The sequence below is a fragment of the Periplaneta americana genome, chromosome 15 (genome assembly GCF_040183065.1).
Source record: "Periplaneta americana isolate PAMFEO1 chromosome 15, P.americana_PAMFEO1_priV1, whole genome shotgun sequence".
In the NCBI taxonomy this organism is placed as follows: Eukaryota; Metazoa; Arthropoda; class Insecta; order Blattodea; family Blattidae; genus Periplaneta; species Periplaneta americana.
In genome coordinates this window covers 3,704,048-3,728,195 of record NC_091131.1, presented here as the reverse complement: position 1 = coordinate 3,728,195, position 24,148 = coordinate 3,704,048, and positions in this window count along the sequence as shown.

Sequence of the window (24,148 nt, the reverse complement as noted above, 5' to 3'; positions counted from 1 at the left end):
TACCTGGATGCTACAGCTAAAAGGGCGGGCCCCTGGTTCGCTTCGTTCTCCTTGTGTAGAAAAATTTCTTTTTTGGAAGGTCAAAATGCCCGATTTTTGAAATTTTGCCGGTCTCTCCTGTCCAAACGCACGGGGATAGAAAGTTGTCCTTTACACCAGAGATAGAGTTTGAGTAGCTGAATTCAACGCACTCTTCGGCTTTATTGTCACTTCAAGCACTGAGGAATTATGGCGGCTAGAATGTTGGCAGAATAGTGGTTTAAACCTTTCCCATTTTTTTTTCGAAAATCAACTTGTGTTCGCGATTCCCGGTTTGAGGCTATCGTGTAACAAGTAAGTCAAGGGGGAATACAGGACCGTATCCCGTTCCTCGGTAGGGTCATTATTCCCGGAATTAGAGACCGAAATACCATTGGTACCGGAAAAAAAAGTGTAGAAAAAAGTGCGGCGGATTTGCTGGATTTTCACGGTGGTTATTACTGAGGATACCTGGATGCTACAGCTAAAAGGGCGGGCCCCTGGTTCGCTTCGTTCTCCTTGTGTAGAAAAATTTCTTTTTTGGAAGGTCAAAATGCCCGATTTTTGAAATTTTGCCCGTCTCTCCTGTCCAAACGCACGGGGATAGAAAGTTGTCCTTTACACCAGAGATAGAGTTTGAGGAGCTGAATTCAACGCACTCTTCGGCTTTATTGTCACTTCAAGCACTGAGGAATTATGGCGGCTAGAATGTCGGCAGAATAGTGGTTTAAACCCTTCCCATTTTTTTTTCGAAAATCAACTTGTGTTCGCGATTCCCGGTTTGAGGCTATCGTGTAACAAGTAAGTCAAGGGGGAATACAGGACCGTATCCCGTTCCTCGGTAGGGTCATTATTCCCGGAATTAGAGACCGAAATACCATTGGTACCGGAAAAAAAAGTGTAGAAAAAAGTGCGGCGGATTTGCTGGATTTTCACGGTGGTTATTACTGAGGATACCTGGATGCTACAGCTAAAAGGGCGGGCCCCTGGTTCGCTTCGTTCTCCTTGTGTAGAAAAATTTCTTTTTTGGAAGGTCAAAATGCCCGATTTTTGAAATTTTGCCCGTCTCTCCTGTCCAAACGCACGGGGATAGAAAGTTGTCCTTTACACCAGAGATAGAGTTTGAGGAGCTGAATTCAACGCACTCTTCGGCTTTATTGTCACTTCAAGCACTGAGGAATTATGGCGGCTAGAATGTCGGCAGAATAGTGGTTTAAACCCTTCCCATTTTTTTTTTTCGAAAATCAACTTGTGTTCGCGATTCCCGGTTTGAGGCTATCGTGTAACAAGTAAGTCAAGGGGGAATACAGGACCGTATCCCGTTCCTCGGTAGGGTCATTATTCCCGGAATTAGAGACCGAAATACCATTGGTACCGGAAAAAAAAGTGTAGAAAAAAGTGCGGCGGATATGCTGGATTTTCACGGTGGTTATTACTGAGGATACCTGGATGCTACAGCTAAAAGGGCGGGCCCCTGGTTCGCTTCGTTCTCCTTGTGTAGAAAAATTTCTTTTTTGGAAGGTCAAAATGCCCGATTTTTGAAATTTTGCCCGTCTCTCCTGTCCAAACGCACGGGGATAGAAAGTTGTCCTTTACACCAGAGATAGAGTTTGAGGAGCTGAATTCAACGCACTCTTCGGCTTTATTGTCACTTCAAGCACTGAGGAATTATGGCGGCTAGAATGTCGGCAGAATCGAAAATCAACTTGTGTTCGCGATTCCCGGTTTGAGGCTATCGTGTAACAAGTAAGTCAAGGGGGAATACAGGACCGTATCCCGTTCCTCGGTAGGGTCATTATTCCCGGAATTAGAGACCGAAATACCATTGGTACCGGAAAAAAAAGTGTAGAAAAAAGTGCGGCGGATTTGCTGGATTTTCACGGTGGTTATTACTGAGGATACCGGGATGCTACAGCTAAAAGGGCGAGCCCCTGGTTCGCTTCGTTCTCCTTGTGTAGAAAAATTTCTTTTTTGGAAGGTCAAAATGCCCGATTTTTGAAATTTTGCCCGTCTCTCCTGTCCAAACGCACGGGGATAGAAAGTTGTCCTTTACACCAGAGATAGAGTTTGAGGAGCTGAATTCAACGCACTCTTCGGCTTTATTGTCACTTCAAGCACTGAGGAATTATGGCGGCTAGAATGTCGGCAGAATAGTGGTTTAAACCCTTCCCATTTTTTTTTCGAAAATCAACTTGTGTTCGCGATTCCCGGTTTGAGGCTATCGTGTAACAAGTAAGTCAAGGGGGAATACAGGACCGTATCCCGTTCCTCGGTAGGGTCATTATTCCCGGAATTAGAGACCGAAATACCATTGGTACCGGAAAAAAAAGTGTAGAAAAAAGTGCGGCGGATTTGCTGGATTTTCACGGTGGTTATTACTGAGGATACCTGGATGCTACAGCTAAAAGGGCGGGCCCCTGGTTCGCTTCGTTCTCCTTGTGTAGAAAAATTTCTTTTTTGGAAGGTCAAAATGCCCGATTTTTGAAATTTTGCCGGTCTCTCCTGTCCAAACGCACGGGGATAGAAAGTTGTCCTTTACACCAGAGATAGAGTTTGAGGAGCTGAATTCAACGCACTCTTCGGCTTTATTGTCACTTCAAGCACTGAGGAATTATGGCGGCTAGAATGTCGGCAGAATAGTGGTTTAAACCCTTCCCATTTTTTTTTCGAAAATCAACTTGTGTTCGCGATTCCTGGTTTGAGGCTATCGTGTAACAAGTAAGTCAAGGGGGAATACAGGACCGTATCCCGTTCCTCGGTAGGGTCATTATTCCCGGAATTAGAGACCGAAATACCATTGGTACCGGAAAAAAAAGTGTAGACAAAAGTGCGGCGGATTTGCTGGATTTTCACGGTGGTTATTACTGAGGATACCTGGATGCTACAGCTAAAAGGGCGGGCCCCTGGTTCGCTTCGTTCTCCTTGTGTAGAAAAATTTCTTTTTTGGAAGGTCAAAATGCCCGATTTTTGAAATTTTGCCCGTCTCTCCTGTCCAAACGCACGGGGATAGAAAGTTGTCCTTTACACCAGAGATAGAGTTTGAGGAGCTGAATTCAACGCACTCTTCGGCTTTATTGTCACTTCAAGCACTGAGGAATTATGGCGGCTAGAATGTCGGCAGAATAGTGGTTTAAACCCTTCCCATTTTTTTTTCGAAAATCAACTTGTGTTCGCGATTCCCGGTTTGAGGCTATCGTGTAACAAGTAAGTCAAGGGGGAATACAGGACCGTATCCCGTTCCTCGGTAGGGTCATTATTCCCGGAATTAGAGACCGAAATACCATTGGTACCGGAAAAAAAAGTGTAGAAAAAAGTGCGGCGGATTTGCTGGATTTTCACGGTGGTTATTACTGAGGATACCGGGATGCTACAGCTAAAAGGGCGGGCCCCTGGTTCGCTTCGTTCTCCTTGTGTAGAAAAATTTCTTTTTTGGAAGGTCAAAATGCCCGATTTTTGAAATTTTGCCCGTCTCTCCTGTCCAAACGCACGGGGATAGAAAGTTGTCCTTTACACCAGAGATAGAGTTTGAGGAGCTGAATTCAACGCACTCTTCGGCTTTATTGTCACTTCAAGCACTGAGGAATTATGGCGGCTAGAATGTCGGCAGAATAGTGGTTAAACCCTTCCCATTTTTTTTTCGAAAATCAACTTGTGTTCGCGATTCCCGGTTTGAGGCTATCGTGTAACAAGTAAGTCAAGGGGGAATACAGGACCGTATCCCGTTCCTCGGTAGGGTCATTATTCCCGGAATTAGAGACCGAAATACCATTGGTACCGGAAAAAAAAGTGTAGAAAAAAGTGCGGCGGATTTGCTGGATTTTCACGGTGGTTATTACTGAGGATACCTGGATGCTACAGCTAAAAGGGCGGGCCCCTGGTTCGCTTCGTTCTCCTTGTGTAGAAAAATTTCTTTTTTGGAAGGTCAAAATGCCCGATTTTTGAAATTTTGCCGGTCTCTCCTGTCCAAACGCACGGGGATAGAAAGTTGTCCTTTACACCAGAGATAGAGTTTGAGGAGCTGAATTCAACGCACTCTTCGGCTTTATTGTCACTTCAAGCACTGAGGAATTATGGCGGCTAGAATGTCGGCAGAATAGTGGTTTAAACCCTTCCCATTTTTTTTTCGAAAATCAACTTGTGTTCGCGATTCCTGGTTTGAGGCTATCGTGTAACAAGTAAGTCAAGGGGGAATACAGGACCGTATCCCGTTCCTCGGTAGGGTCATTATTCCCGGAATTAGAGACCGAAATACCATTGGTACCGGAAAAAAAAGTGTAGAAAAAAGTGCGGCGGATTTGCTGGATTTTCACGGTGGTTATTACTGAGGATACCTGGATGCTACAGCTAAAAGGGCGGGCCCCTGGTTCGCTTCGTTCTCCTTGTGTAGAAAAATTTCTTTTTTGGAAGGTCAAAATGCCCGGCTTCTGAAATTTTGCCCGTCTCTCCTGTCCAAACGCACGGGGATAGAAAGTTGTCCTTTACACCAGAGATAGAGTTTGAGGAGCTGAATTCAACGCACTCTTCGGCTTTATTGTCACTTCAAGCACTGAGGAATTATGGCGGCTAGAATGTCGGCAGAATAGTGGTTTAAACCCTTCCCATTTTTTTTTCGAAAATCAACTTGTGTTCGCGATTCCCGGTTTGAGGCTATCGTGTAACACGTAAGTCAAGGGGGAATACAGGACCGTATCCCGTTCCTCGGTAGGGTCATTATTCCCGGAATTAGAGACCGAAATACCATTGGTACCGGAAAAAAAAGTGTAGAAAAAAGTGCGGCGGATTTGCTGGATTTTCACGGTGGTTATTACTGAGGATACCTGGATGCTACAGCTAAAAGGGCGGGCCCCTGGTTCGCTTCGTTCTCCTTGTGTAGAAAAATTTCTTTTTTGGAAGGTCAAAATGCCCGATTTTTGAAATTTTGCCGGTCTCTCCTGTCCAAACGCACGGGGATAGAAAGTTGACCTTTACACCAGAGATAGAGTTTGAGGAGCTGAATTCAACGCACTCTTCGGCTTTATTGTCACTTCAAGCACTGAGGAATTATGGCGGCTAGAATGTCGGCAGAATAGTGGTTTAAACCCTTCCCATTTTTTTTTCGAAAATCAACTTGTGTTCGCGATTCCCGGTTTGAGGCTATCGTGTAACAAGTAAGTCAAGGGGGAATACAGGACCGTATCCCGTTCCTCGGTAGGGTCATTATTCCCGGAATTAGAGACCGAAATACCATTGGTACCGGAAAAAAAAGTGTAGAAAAAAGTGCGGCGGATTTGCTGGATTTTCACGGTGGTTATTACTGAGGATACCTGGATGCTACAGCTAAAAGGGCGGGCCCCTGGTTCGCTTCGTTCTCCTTGTGTAGAAAAATTTCTTTTTTGGAAGGTCAAAATGCCCGATTTTTGAAATTTTGCCCGTCTCTCCTGTCCAAACGCACGGGGATAGAAAGTTGTCCTTTACACCAGAGATAGAGTTTGAGGAGCTGAATTCAACGCACTCTTCGGCTTTATTGTCACTTCAAGCACTGAGGAATTATGGCGGCTAGAATGTCGGCAGAATAGTGGTTTTTTTCGAAAATCAACTTGTGTTCGCGATTCCCGGTTTGAGACTATCGTGTAACAAGTAAGTCAAGGGGGAATACAGGACCGTATCCCGTTCCTCGGTAGGGTCATTATTCCCGGAATTAGAGACCGAAATACCATTGGTACCGGAAAAAAAAGTGTAGAAGAAAGTGCGGCGGATTTGCTGGATTTTCACGGTGGTTATTACTGAGGATACCTGGATGCTACAGCTAAAAGGGCGGGCCCCTGGTTCGCTTCGTTCTCCTTGTGTAGAAAAATTTCTTTTTTGGAAGGTCAAAATGCCCGATTTTTGAAATTTTGCCCGTCTCTCCTGTCCAAACGCACGGGGATAGAAAGTTGTCCTTTACACCAGAGGTAGAGTTTGAGGAGCTGAATTCAACGCACTCTTCGGCTTTATTGTCACTTCAAGCACTGAGGAATTATGGCGGCTAGAATGTCGGCAGAATCGAAAATCAACTTGTGTTCGCGATTCCCGGTTTGAGGCTATCGTGTAACAAGTAAGTCAAGGGGGAATACAGGACCGTATCCCGTTCCTCGGTAGGGTCATTATTCCCGGAATTAGAGACCGAAATACCATTGGTACCGGAAAAAAAAGTGTAGAAAAAAGTGCGGCGGATTTGCTGGATTTTCACGGTGGTTATTACTGAGGATACCGGGATGCTACAGCTAAAAGGGCGGGCCCCTGGTTCGCTTCGTTCTCCTTGTGTAGAAAAATTTCTTTTTTGGAAGGTCAAAATGCCCGATTTTTGAAATTTTGCCCGTCTCTCCTGTCCAAACGCACGGGGATAGAAAGTTGTCCTTTACACCAGAGATAGAGTTTGAGGAGCTGAATTCAACGCACTCTTCGGCTTTATTGTCACTTCAAGCACTGAGGAATTATGGCGGCTAGAATGTCGGCAGAATAGTGGTTTAAACCCATCCCATTTTTTTTTCGAAAATCAACTTGTGTTCGCGATTCCCGGTTTGAGGCTATCGTGTAACAAGTAAGTCAAGGGGGAATACAGGACCGTATCCCGTTCCTCGGTAGGGTCATTATTCCCGGAATTAGAGACCGAAATACCATTGGTACCGGAAAAAAAAGTGTAGAAAAAAGTGCGGCGGATTTGCTGGATTTTCACGGTGGTTATTACTGAGGATACCTGGATGCTACAGCTAAAAGGGCGGGCCCCTGGTTCGCTTCGTTCTCCTTGTGTAGAAAAATTTCTTTTTTGGAAGGTCAAAATGCCCGATTTTTGAAATTTTGCCGGTCTCTCCTGTCCAAACGCACGGGGATAGAAAGTTGACCTTTACACCAGAGATAGAGTTTGAGGAGCTGAATTCAACGCACTCTTCGGCTTTATTGTCACTTCAAGCACTGAGGAATTATGGCGGCTAGAATGTCGGCAGAATAGTGGTTTAAACCCTTCCCATTTTTTTTTCGAAAATCAACTTGTGTTCGCGATTCCCGGTTTGAGGCTATCGTGTAACAAGTAAGTCAAGGGGGAATACAGGACCGTATCCCGTTCCTCGGTAGGGTCATTATTCCCGGAATTAGAGACCGAAATACCATTGGTACCGGAAAAAAAAGTGTAGAAAAAAGTGCGGCGGATTTGCTGGATTTTCACGGTGGTTATTACTGAGGATACCTGGATGCTACAGCTAAAAGGGCGGGCCCCTGGTTCGCTTCGTTCTCCTTGTGTAGAAAAATTTCTTTTTTGGAAGGTCAAAATGCCCGATTTTTGAAATTTTGCCCGTCTCTCCTGTCCAAACGCACGGGGATAGAAAGTTGTCCTTTACACCAGAGATAGAGTTTGAGGAGCTGAATTCAACGCACTCTTCGGCTTTATTGTCACTTCAAGCACTGAGGAATTATGGCGGCTAGAATGTCGGCAGAATAGTGGTTTAAACCCTTCCCATTTTTTTTTCGAAAATCAACTTGTGTTCGCGATTCCCGGTTTGAGGCTATCGTGTAACAAGTAAGTCAAGGGGGAATACAGGACCGTATCCCGTTCCTCGGTAGGGTCATTATTCCCGGAATTAGAGACCGAAATACCATTGGTACCGGAAAAAAAAGTGTAGAAAAAAGTGCGGCGGATTTGCTGGATTTTCACGGTGGTTATTACTGAGGATACCTGGATGCTACAGCTAAAAGGGCGGGCCCCTGGTTCGCTTCGTTCTCCTTGTGTAGAAAAATTTCTTTTTTGGAAGGTCAAAATGCCCGATTTTTGAAATTTTGCCCGTCTCTCCTGTCCAAACGCACGGGGATAGAAAGTTGTCCTTTACACCAGAGATAGAGTTTGAGGAGCTGAATTCAACGCACTCTTCGGCTTTATTGTCACTTCAAGCACTGAGGAATTATGGCGGCTAGAATGTCGGCAGAATAGTGGTTTTTTTCGAAAATCAACTTGTGTTCGCGATTCCCGGTTTGAGGCTATCGTGTAACAAGTAAGTCAAGGGGGAATACAGGACCGTATCCCGTTCCTCGGTAGGGTCATTATTCCCGGAATTAGAGACCGAAATACCATTGGTACCGGAAAAAAAAGTGTAGAAGAAAGTGCGGCGGATTTGCTGGATTTTCACGGTGGTTATTACTGAGGATACCTGGATGCTACAGCTAAAAGGGCGGGCCCCTGGTTCGCTTCGTTCTCCTTGTGTAGAAAAATTTCTTTTTTGGAAGGTCAAAATGCCCGATTTTTGAAATTTTGCCCGTCTCTCCTGTCCAAACGCACGGGGATAGAAAGTTGTCCTTTACACCAGAGATAGAGTTTGAGGAGCTGAATTCAACGCACTCTTCGGCTTTATTGTCACTTCAAGCACTGAGGAATTATGGCGGCTAGAATGTCGGCAGAATCGAAAATCAACTTGTGTTCGCGATTCCCGGTTTGAGGCTATCGTGTAACAAGTAAGTCAAGGGGGAATACAGGACCGTATCCCGTTCCTCGGTAGGGTCATTATTCCCGGAATTAGAGACCGAAATACCATTGGTACCGGAAAAAAAAGTGTAGAAGAAAGTGCGGCGGATTTGCTGGATTTTCACGGTGGTTATTACTGAGGATACCTGGATGCTACAGCTAAAAGGGCGGGCCCCTGGTTCGCTTCGTTCTCCTTGTGTAGAAAAATTTCTTTTTTGGAAGGTCAAAATGCCCGATTTTTGAAATTTTGCCCGTCTCTCCTGTCCAAACGCACGGGGATAGAAAGTTGTCCTTTACACCAGAGATAGAGTTTGAGGAGCTGAATTCAACGCACTCTTCGGCTTTATTGTCACTTCAAGCACTGAGGAATTATGGCGGCTAGAATGTCGGCAGAATCGAAAATCAACTTGTGTTCGCGATTCCCGGTTTGAGGCTATCGTGTAACAAGTAAGTCAAGGGGGAATACAGGACCGTATCCCGTTCCTCGGTAGGGTCATTATTCCCGGAATTAGAGACCGAAATACCATTGGTACCGGAAAAAAAAGTGTAGAAAAAAGTGCGGCGGATTTGCTGGATTTTCACGGTGGTTATTACTGAGGATACCGGGATGCTACAGCTAAAAGGGCGGGCCCCTGGTTCGCTTCGTTCTCCTTGTGTAGAAAAATTTCTTTTTTGGAAGGTCAAAATGCCCGATTTTTGAAATTTTGCCCGTCTCTCCTGTCCAAACGCACGGGGATAGAAAGTTGTCCTTTACACCAGAGATAGAGTTTGAGGAGCTGAATTCAACGCACTCTTCGGCTTTATTGTCACTTCAAGCACTGAGGAATTATGGCGGCTAGAATGTCGGCAGAATAGTGGTTTTTTTCGAAAATCAACTTGTGTTCGCGATTCCCGGTTTGAGGCTATCGTGTAACAAGTAAGTCAAGGGGGAATACAGGACCGTATCCCGTTCCTCGGTAGGGTCATTATTCCCGGAATTAGAGACCGAAATACCATTGGTACCGGAAAAAAAAGTGTAGAAAAAAGTGCGGCGGATTTGCTGGATTTTCACGGTGGTTATTACTGAGGATACCTGGATGCTACAGCTAAAAGGGCGGGCCCCTGGTTCGCTTCGTTCTCCTTGTGTAGAAAAATTTCTTTTTTGGAAGGTCAAAATGCCCGATTTTTGAAATTTTGCCGGTCTCTCCTGTCCAAACGCACGGGGATAGAAAGTTGACCTTTACACCAGAGATAGAGTTTGAGGAGCTGAATTCAACGCACTCTTCGGCTTTATTGTCACTTCAAGCACTGAGGAATTATGGCGGCTAGAATGTCGGCAGAATAGTGGTTTAAACCCTTCCCATTTTTTTTTCGAAAATCAACTTGTGTTCGCGATTCCCGGTTTGAGGCTATCGTGTAACAAGTAAGTCAAGGGGGAATACAGGACCGTATCCCGTTCCTCGGTAGGGTCATTATTCCCGGAATTAGAGACCGAAATACCATTGGTACCGGAAAAAAAAGTGTAGAAAAAAGTGCGGCGGATTTGCTGGATTTTCACGGTGGTTATTACTGAGGATACCTGGATGCTACAGCTAAAAGGGCGGGCCCCTGGTTCGCTTCGTTCTCCTTGTGTAGAAAAATTTCTTTTTTGGAAGGTCAAAATGCCCGATTTTTGAAATTTTGCCCGTCTCTCCTGTCCAAACGCACGGGGATAGAAAGTTGTCCTTTACACCAGAGATAGAGTTTGAGGAGCTGAATTCAACGCACTCTTCGGCTTTATTGTCACTTCAAGCACTGAGGAATTATGGCGGCTAGAATGTCGGCAGAATAGTGGTTTAAACCCTTCCCATTTTTTTTTCGAAAATCAACTTGTGTTCGCGATTCCCGGTTTGAGGCTATCGTGTAACAAGTAAGTCAAGGGGGAATACAGGACCGTATCCCGTTCCTCGGTAGGGTCATTATTCCCGGAATTAGAGACCGAAATACCATTGGTACCGGAAAAAAAAGTGTAGAAAAAAGTGCGGCGGATTTGCTGGATTTTCACGGTGGTTATTACTGAGGATACCTGGATGCTACAGCTAAAAGGGCGGGCCCCTGGTTCGCTTCGTTCTCCTTGTGTAGAAAAATTTCTTTTTTGGAAGGTCAAAATGCCCGATTTTTGAAATTTTGCCCGTCTCTCCTGTCCAAACGCACGGGGATAGAAAGTTGTCCTTTACACCAGAGATAGAGTTTGAGGAGCTGAATTCAACGCACTCTTCGGCTTTATTGTCACTTCAAGCACTGAGGAATTATGGCGGCTAGAATGTCGGCAGAATAGTGGTTTTTTTCGAAAATCAACTTGTGTTCGCGATTCCCGGTTTGAGGCTATCGTGTAACAAGTAAGTCAAGGGGGAATACAGGACCGTATCCCGTTCCTCGGTAGGGTCATTATTCCCGGAATTAGAGACCGAAATACCATTGGTACCGGAAAAAAAAGTGTAGAAGAAAGTGCGGCGGATTTGCTGGATTTTCACGGTGGTTATTACTGAGGATACCTGGATGCTACAGCTAAAAGGGCGGGCCCCTGGTTCGCTTCGTTCTCCTTGTGTAGAAAAATTTCTTTTTTGGAAGGTCAAAATGCCCGATTTTTGAAATTTTGCCCGTCTCTCCTGTCCAAACGCACGGGGATAGAAAGTTGTCCTTTACACCAGAGATAGAGTTTGAGGAGCTGAATTCAACGCACTCTTCGGCTTTATTGTCACTTCAAGCACTGAGGAATTATGGCGGCTAGAATGTCGGCAGAATCGAAAATCAACTTGTGTTCGCGATTCCCGGTTTGAGGCTATCGTGTAACAAGTAAGTCAAGGGGGAATACAGGACCGTATCCCGTTCCTCGGTAGGGTCATTATTCCCGGAATTAGAGACCGAAATACCATTGGTACCGGAAAAAAAAGTGTAGAAAAAAGTGCGGCGGATTTGCTGGATTTTCACGGTGGTTATTACTGAGGATACCTGGATGCTACAGCTAAAAGGGCGGGCCCCTGGTTCGCTTCGTTCTCCTTGTGTAGAAAAATTTCTTTTTTGGAAGGTCAAAATGCCCGATTTTTGAAATTTTGCCGGTCTCTCCTGTCCAAACGCACGGGGATAGAAAGTTGACCTTTACACCAGAGATAGAGTTTGAGGAGCTGAATTCAACGCACTCTTCGGCTTTATTGTCACTTCAAGCACTGAGGAATTATGGCGGCTAGAATGTCGGCAGAATAGTGGTTTAAACCCTTCCCATTTTTTTTTCGAAAATCAACTTGTGTTCGCGATTCCCGGTTTGAGGCTATCGTGTAACAAGTAAGTCAAGGGGGAATACAGGACCGTATCCCGTTCCTCGGTAGGGTCATTATTCCCGGAATTAGAGACCGAAATACCATTGGTACCGGAAAAAAAAGTGTAGAAAAAAGTGCGGCGGATTTGCTGGATTTTCACGGTGGTTATTACTGAGGATACCTGGATGCTACAGCTAAAAGGGCGGGCCCCTGGTTCGCTTCGTTCTCCTTGTGTAGAAAAATTTCTTTTTTGGAAGGTCAAAATGCCCGATTTTTGAAATTTTGCCCGTCTCTCCTGTCCAAACGCACGGGGATAGAAAGTTGTCCTTTACACCAGAGATAGAGTTTGAGGAGCTGAATTCAACGCACTCTTCGGCTTTATTGTCACTTCAAGCACTGAGGAATTATGGCGGCTAGAATGTCGGCAGAATAGTGGTTTAAACCCTTCCCATTTTTTTTTCGAAAATCAACTTGTGTTCGCGATTCCCGGTTTGAGGCTATCGTGTAACAAGTAAGTCAAGGGGGAATACAGGACCGTATCCCGTTCCTCGGTAGGGTCATTATTCCCGGAATTAGAGACCGAAATACCATTGGTACCGGAAAAAAAAGTGTAGAAAAAAGTGCGGCGGATTTGCTGGATTTTCACGGTGGTTATTACTGAGGATACCTGGATGCTACAGCTAAAAGGGCGGGCCCCTGGTTCGCTTCGTTCTCCTTGTGTAGAAAAATTTCTTTTTTGGAAGGTCAAAATGCCCGATTTTTGAAATTTTGCCCGTCTCTCCTGTCCAAACGCACGGGGATAGAAAGTTGTCCTTTACACCAGAGATAGAGTTTGAGGAGCTGAATTCAACGCACTCTTCGGCTTTATTGTCACTTCAAGCACTGAGGAATTATGGCGGCTAGAATGTCGGCAGAATAGTGGTTTAAACCCTTCCCATTTTTTTTTCGAAAATCAACTTGTGTTCGCGATTCCCGGTTTGAGGCTATCGTGTAACAAGTAAGTCAAGGGAGAATACAGGACCGTATCCCGTTCCTCGGTAGGGTCATTATTCCCGGAATTAGAGACCGAAATACCATTGGTACCGGAAAAAAAAGTGTAGAAAAAAGTGCGGCGGATTTGCTGGATTTTCACGGTGGTTATTACTGAGAATACCTGGATTCTACAGCTAAAAGGGCGGGCCCCTGGTTCGCTTCGTACTCCTTGTGTAGAAAAATTTCTTTTTTGGAAGGTCAAAATGCCCGATTTTTGAAATTTTGCCCGTCTCTCCTGTCCAAACGCACGGGGATAGAAAGTTGTCCTTTACACCAGAGATAGAGTTTGAGGAGCTGAATTCAACGCACTCTTCGGCTTTATTGTCACTTCAAGCACTGAGGAATTATGGCGGCTAGAATGTCGGCAGAATCGAAAATCAACTTGTGTTCGCGATTCCCGGTTTGAGGCTATCGTGTAACAAGTAAGTCAAGGGGGAATACAGGACCGTATCCCGTTCCTCGGTAGGGTCATTATTCCCGGAATTAGAGACCGAAATACCATTGGTACCGGAAAAAAAAGTGTAGAAAAAAGTGCGGCGGATTTGCTGGATTTTCACGGTGGTTATTACTGAGGATACCGGGATGCTACAGCTAAAAGGGCGGGCCCCTGGTTCGCTTCGTTCTCCTTGTGTAGAAAAATTTCTTTTTTGGAAGGTCAAAATGCCCGATTTTTGAAATTTTGCCCGTCTCTCCTGTCCAAACACACGGGGATAGAAAGTTGTCCTTTACACCAGAGATAGAGTTTGAGGAGCTGAATTCAACGCACTCTTCGCCTTTATTGTCACTTCAAGCACTGAGGAATTATGGCGGCTAGAATGTCGGCAGAATAGTGGTTTAAACCCTTCCCATTTTTTTTTCGAAAATCAACTTGTGTTCGCGATTCCCGGCTTGAGGCTATCGTGTAACAAGTAAGTCAAGGGGGAATACAGGACCGTATCCCGTTCCTCGGTAGGGTCATTATTCCCGGAATTAGAGACCGAAATACCATTGGTACCGGAAAAAAAAGTGTAGAAAAAAGTGCGGCGGATTTGCTGGATTTTCACGGTGGTTATTACTGAGGATACCTGGATGCTACAGCTAAAAGGGCGGGCCCCTGGTTCGCTTCGTTCTCCTTGTGTAGAAAAATTTCTTTTTTGGAAGGTCAAAATGCCCGATTTTTGAAATTTTGCCGGTCTCTCCTGTCCAAACGCACGGGGATAGAAAGTTGTCCTTTACACCAGAGATAGAGTTTGAGGAGCTGAATTCAACGCACTCTTCGGCTTTATTGTCACTTCAAGCACTGAGGAATTATGGCGGCTAGAATGTCGGCAGAATAGTGGTTTAAACCCTTCCCATTTTTTTTTCGAAAATCAACATGTGTTCGCGATTCCTGGTTTGAGGCTATCGTGTAACAAGTAAGTCAAGGGGGAATACAGGACCGTATCCCGTTCCTCGGTAGGGTCATTATTCCCGGAATTAGAGACCGAAATACCATTGGTACCGGAAAAAAAAGTGTAGAAAAAAGTGCGGCGGATTTGCTGGATTTTCACGGTGGTTATTACTGAGGATACCTGGATGCTACAGCTAAAAGGGCGGGCCCCTGGTTCGCTTCGTTCTCCTTGTGTAGAAAAATTTCTTTTTTGGAAGGTCAAAATGCCCGATTTTTGAAATTTTGCCCGTCTCTCCTGTCCAAACGCACGGGGATAGAAAGTTGTCCTTTACACCAGAGATAGAGTTTGAGGAGCTGAATTCAACGCACTCTTCGGCTTTATTGTCACTTCAAGCACTGAGGAATTATGGCGGCTAGAATGTCGGCAGAATAGTGGTTTAAACCCTTCCCATTTTTTTTTCGAAAATCAACTTGTGTTCGCGATTCCCGGTTTGAGGCTATCGTGTAACAAGTAAGTCAAGGGGGAATACAGGACCGTATCCCGTTCCTCGGTAGGGTCATTATTCCCGGAATTAGAGACCTAAATACCATTGGTACCGGAAAAAAAAGTGTAGAAAAAAGTGCGGCGGATTTGCTGGATTTTCACGGTGGTTATTACTGAGGATACCTGGATGCTACAGCTAAAAGGGCGGGCCCCTGGTTCGCTTCGTTCTCCTTGTGTAGAAAAATTTCTTTTTTGGAAGGTCAAAATGCCCGATTTTTGAAATTTTGCCCGTCTCTCCTGTCCAAACGCACGGGGATAGAAAGTTGTCCTTTACACCAGAGATAGAGTTTGAGGAGCTGAATTCAACGCACTCTTCGGCTTTATTGTCACTTCAAGCACTGAGGAATTATGGCGGCTAGAATGTCGGCAGAATAGTGGTTTAAACCCTTCCCATTTTTTTTTCGAAAATCAACTTGTGTTCGCGATTCCCGGTTTGAGGCTATCGTGTAACAAGTAAGTCAAGGGGGAATACAGGACCGTATCCCGTTCCTCGGTAGGGTCATTATTCCCGGAATTAGAGACCGAAATACCATTGGTACCGGAAAAAAAAGTGTAGAAAAAAGTGCGGCGGATTTGCTGGATTTTCACGGTGGTTATTACTGAGGATACCTGGATGCTACAGCTAAAAGGGCGGGCCCCTGGTTCGCTTCGTTCTCCTTGTGTAGAAAAATTTCTTTTTTGGAAGGTCAAAATGCCCGATTTTTGAAATTTTGCCGGTCTCTCCTGTCCAAACGCACGGGGATAGAAAGTTGTCCTTTACACCAGAGATAGAGTTTGAGGAGCTGAATTCAACGCACTCTTCGGCTTTATTGTCACTTCAAGCACTGAGGAATTATGGCGGCTAGAATGTCGGCAGAATAGTGGTTTACCCTTCCCATTTTTTTTTCGAAAATCAACATGTGTTCGCGATTCCTGGTTTGAGGCTATCGTGTAACAAGTAAGTCAAGGGGGAATACAGGACCGTATCCCGTTCCTCGGTAGGGTCATTATTCCCGGAATTAGAGACCGAAATACCATTGGTACCGGAAAAAAAAGTGTAGAAAAAAGTGCGGCGGATTTGCTGGATTTTCACGGTGGTTATTACTGAGGATACCTGGATGCTACAGCTAAAAGGGCGGGCCCCTGGTTCGCTTCGTTCTCCTTGTGTAGAAAAATTTCTTTTTTGGAAGGTCAAAATGCCCGATTTTTGAAATTTTGCCCGTCTCTCCTGTCCAAACGCACGGGGATAGAAAGTTGTCCTTTACACCAGAGATAGAGTTTGAGGAGCTGAATTCAACGCACTCTTCGGCTTTATTGTCACTTCAAGCACTGAGGAATTATGGCGGCTAGAATGTCGGCAGAATAGTGGTTTAAACCCTTCCCATTTTTTTTTCGAAAATCAACTTGTGTTCGCGATTCCCGGTTTGAGGCTATCGTGTAACAAGTAAGTCAAGGGGGAATACAGGACCGTATCCCGTTCCTCGGTAGGGTCATTATTCCCGGAATTAGAGACCGAAATACCATTGGTACCGGAAAAAAAAGTGTAGAAAAAAGTGCGGCGGATTTGCTGGATTTTCACGGTGGTTATTACTGAGGATACCTGGATGCTACAGCTAAAAGGGCGGGCCCCTGGTTCGCTTCGTTCTCCTTGTGTAGAAAAATTTCTTTTTTGGAAGGTCAAAATGCCCGATTTTTGAAATTTTGCCCGTCTCTCCTGTCCAAACGCACGGGGATAGAAAGTTGTCCTTTACACCAGAGATAGAGTTTGAGGAGCTGAATTCAACGCACTCTTCGGCTTTATTGTCACTTCAAGCACTGAGGAATTATGGCGGCTAGAATGTCGGCAGAATAGTGGTTTAAACCCTTCCCATTTTTTTTTCGAAAATCAACTTGTGTTCGCGATTCCCGGTTTGAGGCTATCGTGTAACAAGTAAGTCAAGGGGGAATACAGGACCGTATCCCGTTCCTCGGTAGGGTCATTATTCCCGGAATTAGAGACCGAAATACCATTGGTACCGGAAAAAAAAGTGTAGAAAAAAGTGCGGCGGATTTGCTGGATTTTCACGGTGGTTATTACTGAGGATACCTGGATGCTACAGCTAAAAGGGCGGGCCCCTGGTTCGCTTCGTTCTCCTTGTGTAGAAAAATTTCTTTTTTGGAAGGTCAAAATGCCCGATTTTTGAAATTTTGCCCGTCTCTCCTGTCCAAACGCACGGGGATAGAAAGTTGTCCTTTACACCAGAGATAGAGTTTGAGGAGCTGAATTCAACGCACTCTTCGGCTTTATTGTCACTTCAAGCACTGAGGAATTATGGCGGCTAGAATGTCGGCAGAATAGTGGTTTAAACCCTTCCCATTTTTTTTTCGAAAATCAACTTGTGTTCGCGATTCCCGGTTTGAGGCTATCGTGTAACAAGTAAGTCAAGGGAGAATACAGGACCGTATCCCGTTCCTCGGTAGGGTCATTATTCCCGGAATTAGAGACCGAAATACCATTGGTACCGGAAAAAAAAGTGTAGAAAAAAGTGCGGCGGATTTGCTGGATTTTCACGGTGGTTATTACTGAGGATACCTGGATGCTACAGCTAAAAGGGCGGGCCCCTGGTTCGCTTCGTTCTCCTTGTGTAGAAAAATTTCTTTTTTGGAAGGTCAAAATGCCCGATTTTTTAAATTTTGCCCGTCTCTCCTGTCCAAACGCACGGGGATAGAAAGTTGTCCTTTACACCAGAGATAGAGTTTGAGGAGCTGAATTCAACGCACTCTTCGGCTTTATTGTCACTTCAAGCACTGAGGAATTATGGCGGCTAGAATGTCGGCAGAATCGAAAATCAACTTGTGTTCGCGATTCCCGGTTTGAGGCTATCGTGTAACAAGTAAGTCAAGGGGGAATACAGGACCGTATCCCGTTCCTCGGTAGGGTCATTATTCCCGGAATTAGAGACCGAAATACCATTGGTACCGGAAAAAAAAGTGTAGAAAAAAGTGCGGCGGATTTGCTGGATTTTCACGGTGGTTATTACTGAGGATACCTGGATGCTACAGCTAAAAGGGCGGGCCCCTGGTTCGCTTCGTTCTCCTTGTGTAGAAAAATTTCTTTTTTGGAAGGTCAAAATGCCCGATTTTTGAAATTTTGCCCGTCTCTCCTGTCCAAACGCACGGGGATAGAAAGTTGTCCTTTACACCAGAGATAGAGTTTGAGGAGCTGAATTCAACGCACTCTTCGGCTTTATTGTCACTTCAAGCACTGAGGAATTATGGCGGCTAGAATGTCGGCAGAATAGTGGTTTAAACCCATCCCATTTTTTTTCGAAAATCAACTTGTGTTCGCGATTCCCGGTTTGAGGCTATCGTGTAACAAGTAAGTCAAGGGGGAATACAGGACCGTATCCCGTTCCTCGGTAGGGTCATTATTCCCGGAATTAGAGACCGAAATACCATTGGTACCGGAAAAAAAAGTGTAGAAAAAAGTGCGGCGGATTTGCTGGATTTTCACGGTGGTTATTACTGAGGATACCTGGATGCTACAGCTAAAAGGGCGGGCCCCTGGTTCGCTTCGTTCTCCTTGTGTAGAAAAATTTCTTTTTTGGAAGGTCAAAATGCCCGATTTTTGAAATTTTGCCGGTCTCTCCTGTCCAAACGCACGGGGATAGAAAGTTGACCTTTACACCAGAGATAGAGTTTGAGGAGCTGAATTCAACGCACTCTTCGGCTTTATTGTCACTTCAAGCACTGAGGAATTATGGCGGCTAGAATGTCGGCAGAATAGTGGTTTAAACCCTTCCCATTTTTTTTTCGAAAATCAACTTGTGTTCGCGATTCCCGGTTTGAGGCTATCGTGTAACAAGTAAGTCAAGGGGGAATACAGGACCGTATCCCGTTCCTCGGTAGGGTCATTATTACCGGAATTAGAGACCGAAATACCATTGGTACCGGAAAAAAAAGTGTAGAAGAAAGTGCGGCGGATTTGCTGGATTTTCACGGTGGTTATTACTGAGGATACCTGGATGATACAGCTAAAAGGGCGGGCCCCTGGTTCGCTTCGTTCTCCTTGTGTAGAAAAATTTCTTTTTTGGAAGGTCAAAATGCCCGATTTTTGAAATTTTGCCCGTCTCTCCTGTCCAAACGCACGGGGATAGAAAGTTGTCCTTTACACCAGAGATAGAGTTTGAGGAGCTGAATTCAACGCACTCTTCGGCTTTATTGTCACTTCAAGCACTGAGGAATTATGGCGGCTAGAATGTCGGCAGAATCGAAAATCAACTTGTGTTCGCGATTCCCGGTTTGAGGCTATCGTGTAACAAGTAAGTCAAGGGGGAATACAGGACCGTATCCCGTTCCTCGGTAGGGTCATTATTCCCGGAATTAGAGACCGAAATACCATTGGTACCGGAAAAAAAAGTGTAGAAAAAAGTGCGGCGGATTTGCTGGATTTTCACGGTGGTTATTACTGAGGATACCGGGATGCTACAGCTAAAAGGGCGGGCCCCTGGTTCGCTTCGTTCTCCTTGTGTAGAAAAATTTCTTTTTTGGAAGGTCAAAATGCCCGATTTTTGAAATTTTGCCCGTCTCTCCTGTCCAAACGCACGGGGATAGAAAGTTGTCCTTTACACCAGAGATAGAGTTTGAGGAGCTGAATTCAACGCACTCTTCGGCTTTATTGTCACTTCAAGCACTGAGGAATTATGGCGGCTAGAATGTCGGCAGAATAGTGGTTTAAACCCATCCCATTTTTTTTTCGAAAATCAACTTGTGTTCGCGATTCCCGGTTTGAGGCTATCGTGTAACAAGTAAGTCAAGGGGGAATACAGGACCGTATCCCGTTCCTCGGTAGGGTCATTATTCCCGGAATTAGAGACCGAAATACCATTGGTACCGGAAAAAAAAGTGTAGAAAAAAGTGCGGCGGATTTGCTGGATTTTCACGGTGGTTATTACTGAGGATACCTGGATGCTACAGCTAAAAGGGCGGGCCCCTGGTTCGCTTCGTTCTCCTTGTGTAGAAAAATTTCTTTTTTGGAAGGTCAAAATGCCCGATTTTTGAAATTTTGCCGGTCTCTCCTGTCCAAACGCACGGGGATAGAAAGTTGACCTTTACACCAGAGATAGAGTTTGAGGAGCTGAATTCAACGCACTCTTCGGCTTTATTGTCACTTCAAGCACTGAGGAATTATGGCGGCTAGAATGTCGGCAGAATAGTGGTTTAAACCCTTCCCATTTTTTTTTCGAAAATCAACTTGTGTTCGCGATTCCCGGTTTGAGGCTATCGTGTAACAAGTAAGTCAAGGGGGAATACAGGACCGTATCCCGTTCCTCGGTAGGGTCATTATTCCCGGAATTAGAGACCGAAATACCATTGGTACCGGAAAAAAAAGTGTAGAAAAAAGTGCGGCGGATTTGCTGGATTTTCACGGTGGTTATTACTGAGGATACCTGGATGCTACAGCTAAAAGGGCGGGCCCCTGGTTCGCTTCGTTCTCCTTGTGTAGAAAAATTTCTTTTTTGGAAGGTCAAAATGCCCGATTTTTGAAATTTTGCCCGTCTCTCCTGTCCAAACGCACGGGGATAGAAAGTTGTCCTTTACACCAGAGATAGAGTTTGAGGAGCTGAATTCAACGCACTCTTCGGCTTTATTGTCACTTCAAGCACTGAGGAATTATGGCGGCTAGAATGTCGGCAGAATAGTGGTTTAAACCCTTCCCATTTTTTTTTCGAAAATCAACTTGTGTTCGCGATTCCCGGTTTGAGGCTATCGTGTAACAAGTAAGTCAAGGGGGAATACAGGACCGTATCCCGTTCCTCGGTAGGGTCATTATTCCCGGAATTAGAGACCGAAATACCATTGGTACCGGAAAAAAAAGTGTAGAAAAAAGTGCGGCGGATTTGCTGGATTTTCACGGTGGTTATTACTGAGGATACCTGGATGCTACAGCTAAAAGGGCGGGCCCCTGGTTCGCTTCGTTCTCCTTGTGTAGAAAAATTTCTTTTTTGGAAGGTCAAAATGCCCGATTTTTGAAATTTTGCCCGTCTCTCCTGTCCAAACGCACGGGGATAGAAAGTTGTCCTTTACACCAGAGATAGAGTTTGAGGAGCTGAATTCAACGCACTCTTCGGCTTTATTGTCACTTCAAGCACTGAGGAATTATGGCGGCTAGAATGTCGGCAGAATAGTGGTTTAAACCCTTCCCATTTTTTTTTCGAAAATCAACTTGTGTTCGCGATTCCCGGTTTGAGGCTATCGTGTAACAAGTAAGTCAAGGGAGAATACAGGACCGTATCCCGTTCCTCGGTAGGGTCATTATTCCCGGAATTAGAGACCGAAATACCATTGGTACCGGAAAAAAAAGTGTAGAAAAAAGTGCGGCGGATTTGCTGGATTTTCACGGTGGTTATTACTGAGAATACCTGGATGCTACAGCTAAAAGGGCGGGCCCCTGGTTCGCTTCGTTCTCCTTGTGTAGAAATATTTCTTTTTTGGAAGGTCAAAATGCCCGATTTTTGAAATTTTGCCCGTCTCTCCTGTCCAAACGCACGGGGATAGAAAGTTGTCCTTTACACCAGAGATAGAGTTTGAGGAGCTGAATTCAACGCACTCTTCGGCTTTATTGTCACTTCAAGCACTGAGGAATTATGGCGGCTAGAATGTCGGCAGAATCGAAAATCAACTTGTGTTCGCGATTCCCGGTTTGAGGCTATCGTGTAACAAGTAAGTCAAGGGGGAATACAGGACCGTATCCCGTTCCTCGGTAGGGTCATTATTCCCGGAATTAGAGACCGAAATACCATTGGTACCGGAAAAAAAAGTGTAGAAAAAAGTGCGGCGGATTTGCTGGATTTTCACGGTGGTTATTACTGAGGATACCGGGATGCTACAGCTAAAAGGGCGGGCCCCTGGTTCGCTTCGTTCTCCTTGTGTAGAAAAATTTCTTTTTTGGAAGGTCAAAATGCCCGATTTTTGAAATTTTGCCCGTCTCTCCTGTCCAAACACACGGGGATAGAAAGTTGTCCTTTACACCAGAGATAGAGTTTGAGGAGCTGAATTCAACGCACTCTTCGGCTTTATTGTCACTTCAAGCACTGAGGAATTATGGCGGCTAGAATGTCGGCAGAATAGTGGTTTAAACCCTTCCCATTTTTTTTTTCGAAAATCAACTTGTGTTCGCGATTCCCGGCTTGAGGCTATCGTGTAACAAGTAAGTCAAGGGGGAATACAGGACCGTATCCCGTTCCTCGGTAGGGTCATTATTCCCGGAATTAGAGACCGAAATACCATTGGTACCGGAAAAAAAAGTGTAGAAAAAAGTGCGGCAGATTTGCTGGATTTTCACGGTGGTTATTACTGAGGATACCTGGATGCTACAGCTAAAAGGGCGGGCCCCTGGTTCGCTTCGTTCTCCTTGTGTAGAAAAATTTCTTTTTTGGAAGGTCAAAATGCCCGATTTTTGAAATTTTGCCGGTCTCTCCTGTCCAAACGCACGGGGATAGAAAGTTGACCTTTACACCAGAGATAGAGTTTGAGGAGCTGAATTCAACGCACTCTTCGGCTTTATTGTCACTTCAAGCACTGAGGAATTATGGCGGCTAGAATGTCGGCAGAATAGTGGTTTAAACCCTTCCCATTTTTTTTTCGAAAATCAACTTGTGTTCGCGATTCCCGGTTTGAGGCTATCGTGTAACAAGTAAGTCAAGGGGGAATACAGGACCGTATCCCGTTCCTCGGTAGGGTCATTATTACCGGAATTAGAGACCGAAATACCATTGGTACCGGAAAAAAAAGTGTAGAAGAAAGTGCGGCGGATTTGCTGGATTTTCACGGTGGTTATTACTGAGGATACCTGGATGATACAGCTAAAAGGGCGGGCCCCTGGTTCGCTTCGTTCTCCTTGTGTAGAAAAATTTCTTTTTTGGAAGGTCAAAATGCCCGATTTTTGAAATTTTGCCGGTCTCTCCTGTCCAAACGCACGGGGATAGAAAGTTGACCTTTACACCAGAGATAGAGTTTGAGGAGCTGAATTCAACGCACTCTTCGGCTTTATTGTCACTTCAAGCACTGAGGAATTATGGCGGCTAGAATGTCGGCAGAATAGTGGTTTAAACCCTTCCCATTTTTTTTTCGAAAATCAACTTGTGTTCGCGATTCCCGGTTTGAGGCTATCGTGTAACAAGTAAGTCAAGGGGGAATACAGGACCGTATCCCGTTCCTCGGTAGGGTCATTATTACCGGAATTAGAGACCGAAATACCATTGGTACCGGAAAAAAAAGTGTAGAAGAAAGTGCGGCGGATTTGCTGGATTTTCACGGTGGTTATTACTGAGGATACCTGGATGATACAGCTAAAAGGGCGGGCCCCTGGTTCGCTTCGTTCTCCTTGTGTAGAAAAATTTCTTTTTTGGAAGGTCAAAATGCCCGATTTTTGAAATTTTGCCCGTCTCTCCTGTCCAAACGCACGGGATAGAAAGTTGTCCTTTACACCAGAGATAGAGTTTGAGGAGCTGAATTCAACGCACTCTTCGGCTTTATTGTCACTTCAAGCACTGAGGAATTATGGCGGCTAGAATGTCGGCAGAATCGAAAATCAACTTGTGTTCGCGATTCCCGGTTTGAGGCTATCGTGTAACAAGTAAGTCAAGGGGGAATACAGGACCGTATCCCGTTCCTCGGTAGGGTCATTATTCCCGGAATTAGAGACCGAAATACCATTGGTACCGGAAAAAAAAGTGTAGAAAAAAGTGCGGCGGATTTGCTGGATTTTCACGGTGGTTATTACTGAGGATACCGGGATGCTACAGCTAAAAGGGCGGGCCCCTGGTTCGCTTCGTTCTCCTTGTGTAGAAAAATTTCTTTTTTGGAAGGTCAAAATGCCCGATTTTTGAAATTTTGCCCGTCTCTCCTGTCCAAACGCACGGGGATAGAAAGTTGTCCTTTACACCAGAGATAGAGTTTGAGGAGCTGAATTCAACGCACTCTTCGGCTTTATTGTCACTTCAAGCACTGAGGAATTATGGCGGCTAGAATGTCGGCAGAATAGTGGTTTAAACCCATCCCATTTTTTTTTCGAAAATCAACTTGTGTTCGCGATTCCCGGTTTGAGGCTATCGTGTAACAAGTAAGTCAAGGGGGAATACAGGACCGTATCCCGTTCCTCGGTAGGGTCATTATTCCCGGAATTAGAGACCGAAATACCATTGGTACCGGAAAAAAAAGTGTAGAAAAAAGTGCGGCGGATTTGCTGGATTTTCACGGTGGTTATTACTGAGGATACCTGGATGCTACAGCTAAAAGGGCGGGCCCCTGGTTCGCTTCGTTCTCCTTGTGTAGAAAAATTTCTTTTTTGGAAGGTCAAAATGCCCGATTTTTGAAATTTTGCCGGTCTCTCCTGTCCAAACGCACGGGGATAGAAAGTTGACCTTTACACCAGAGATAGAGTTTGAGGAGCTGAATTCAACGCACTCTTCGGCTTTATTGTC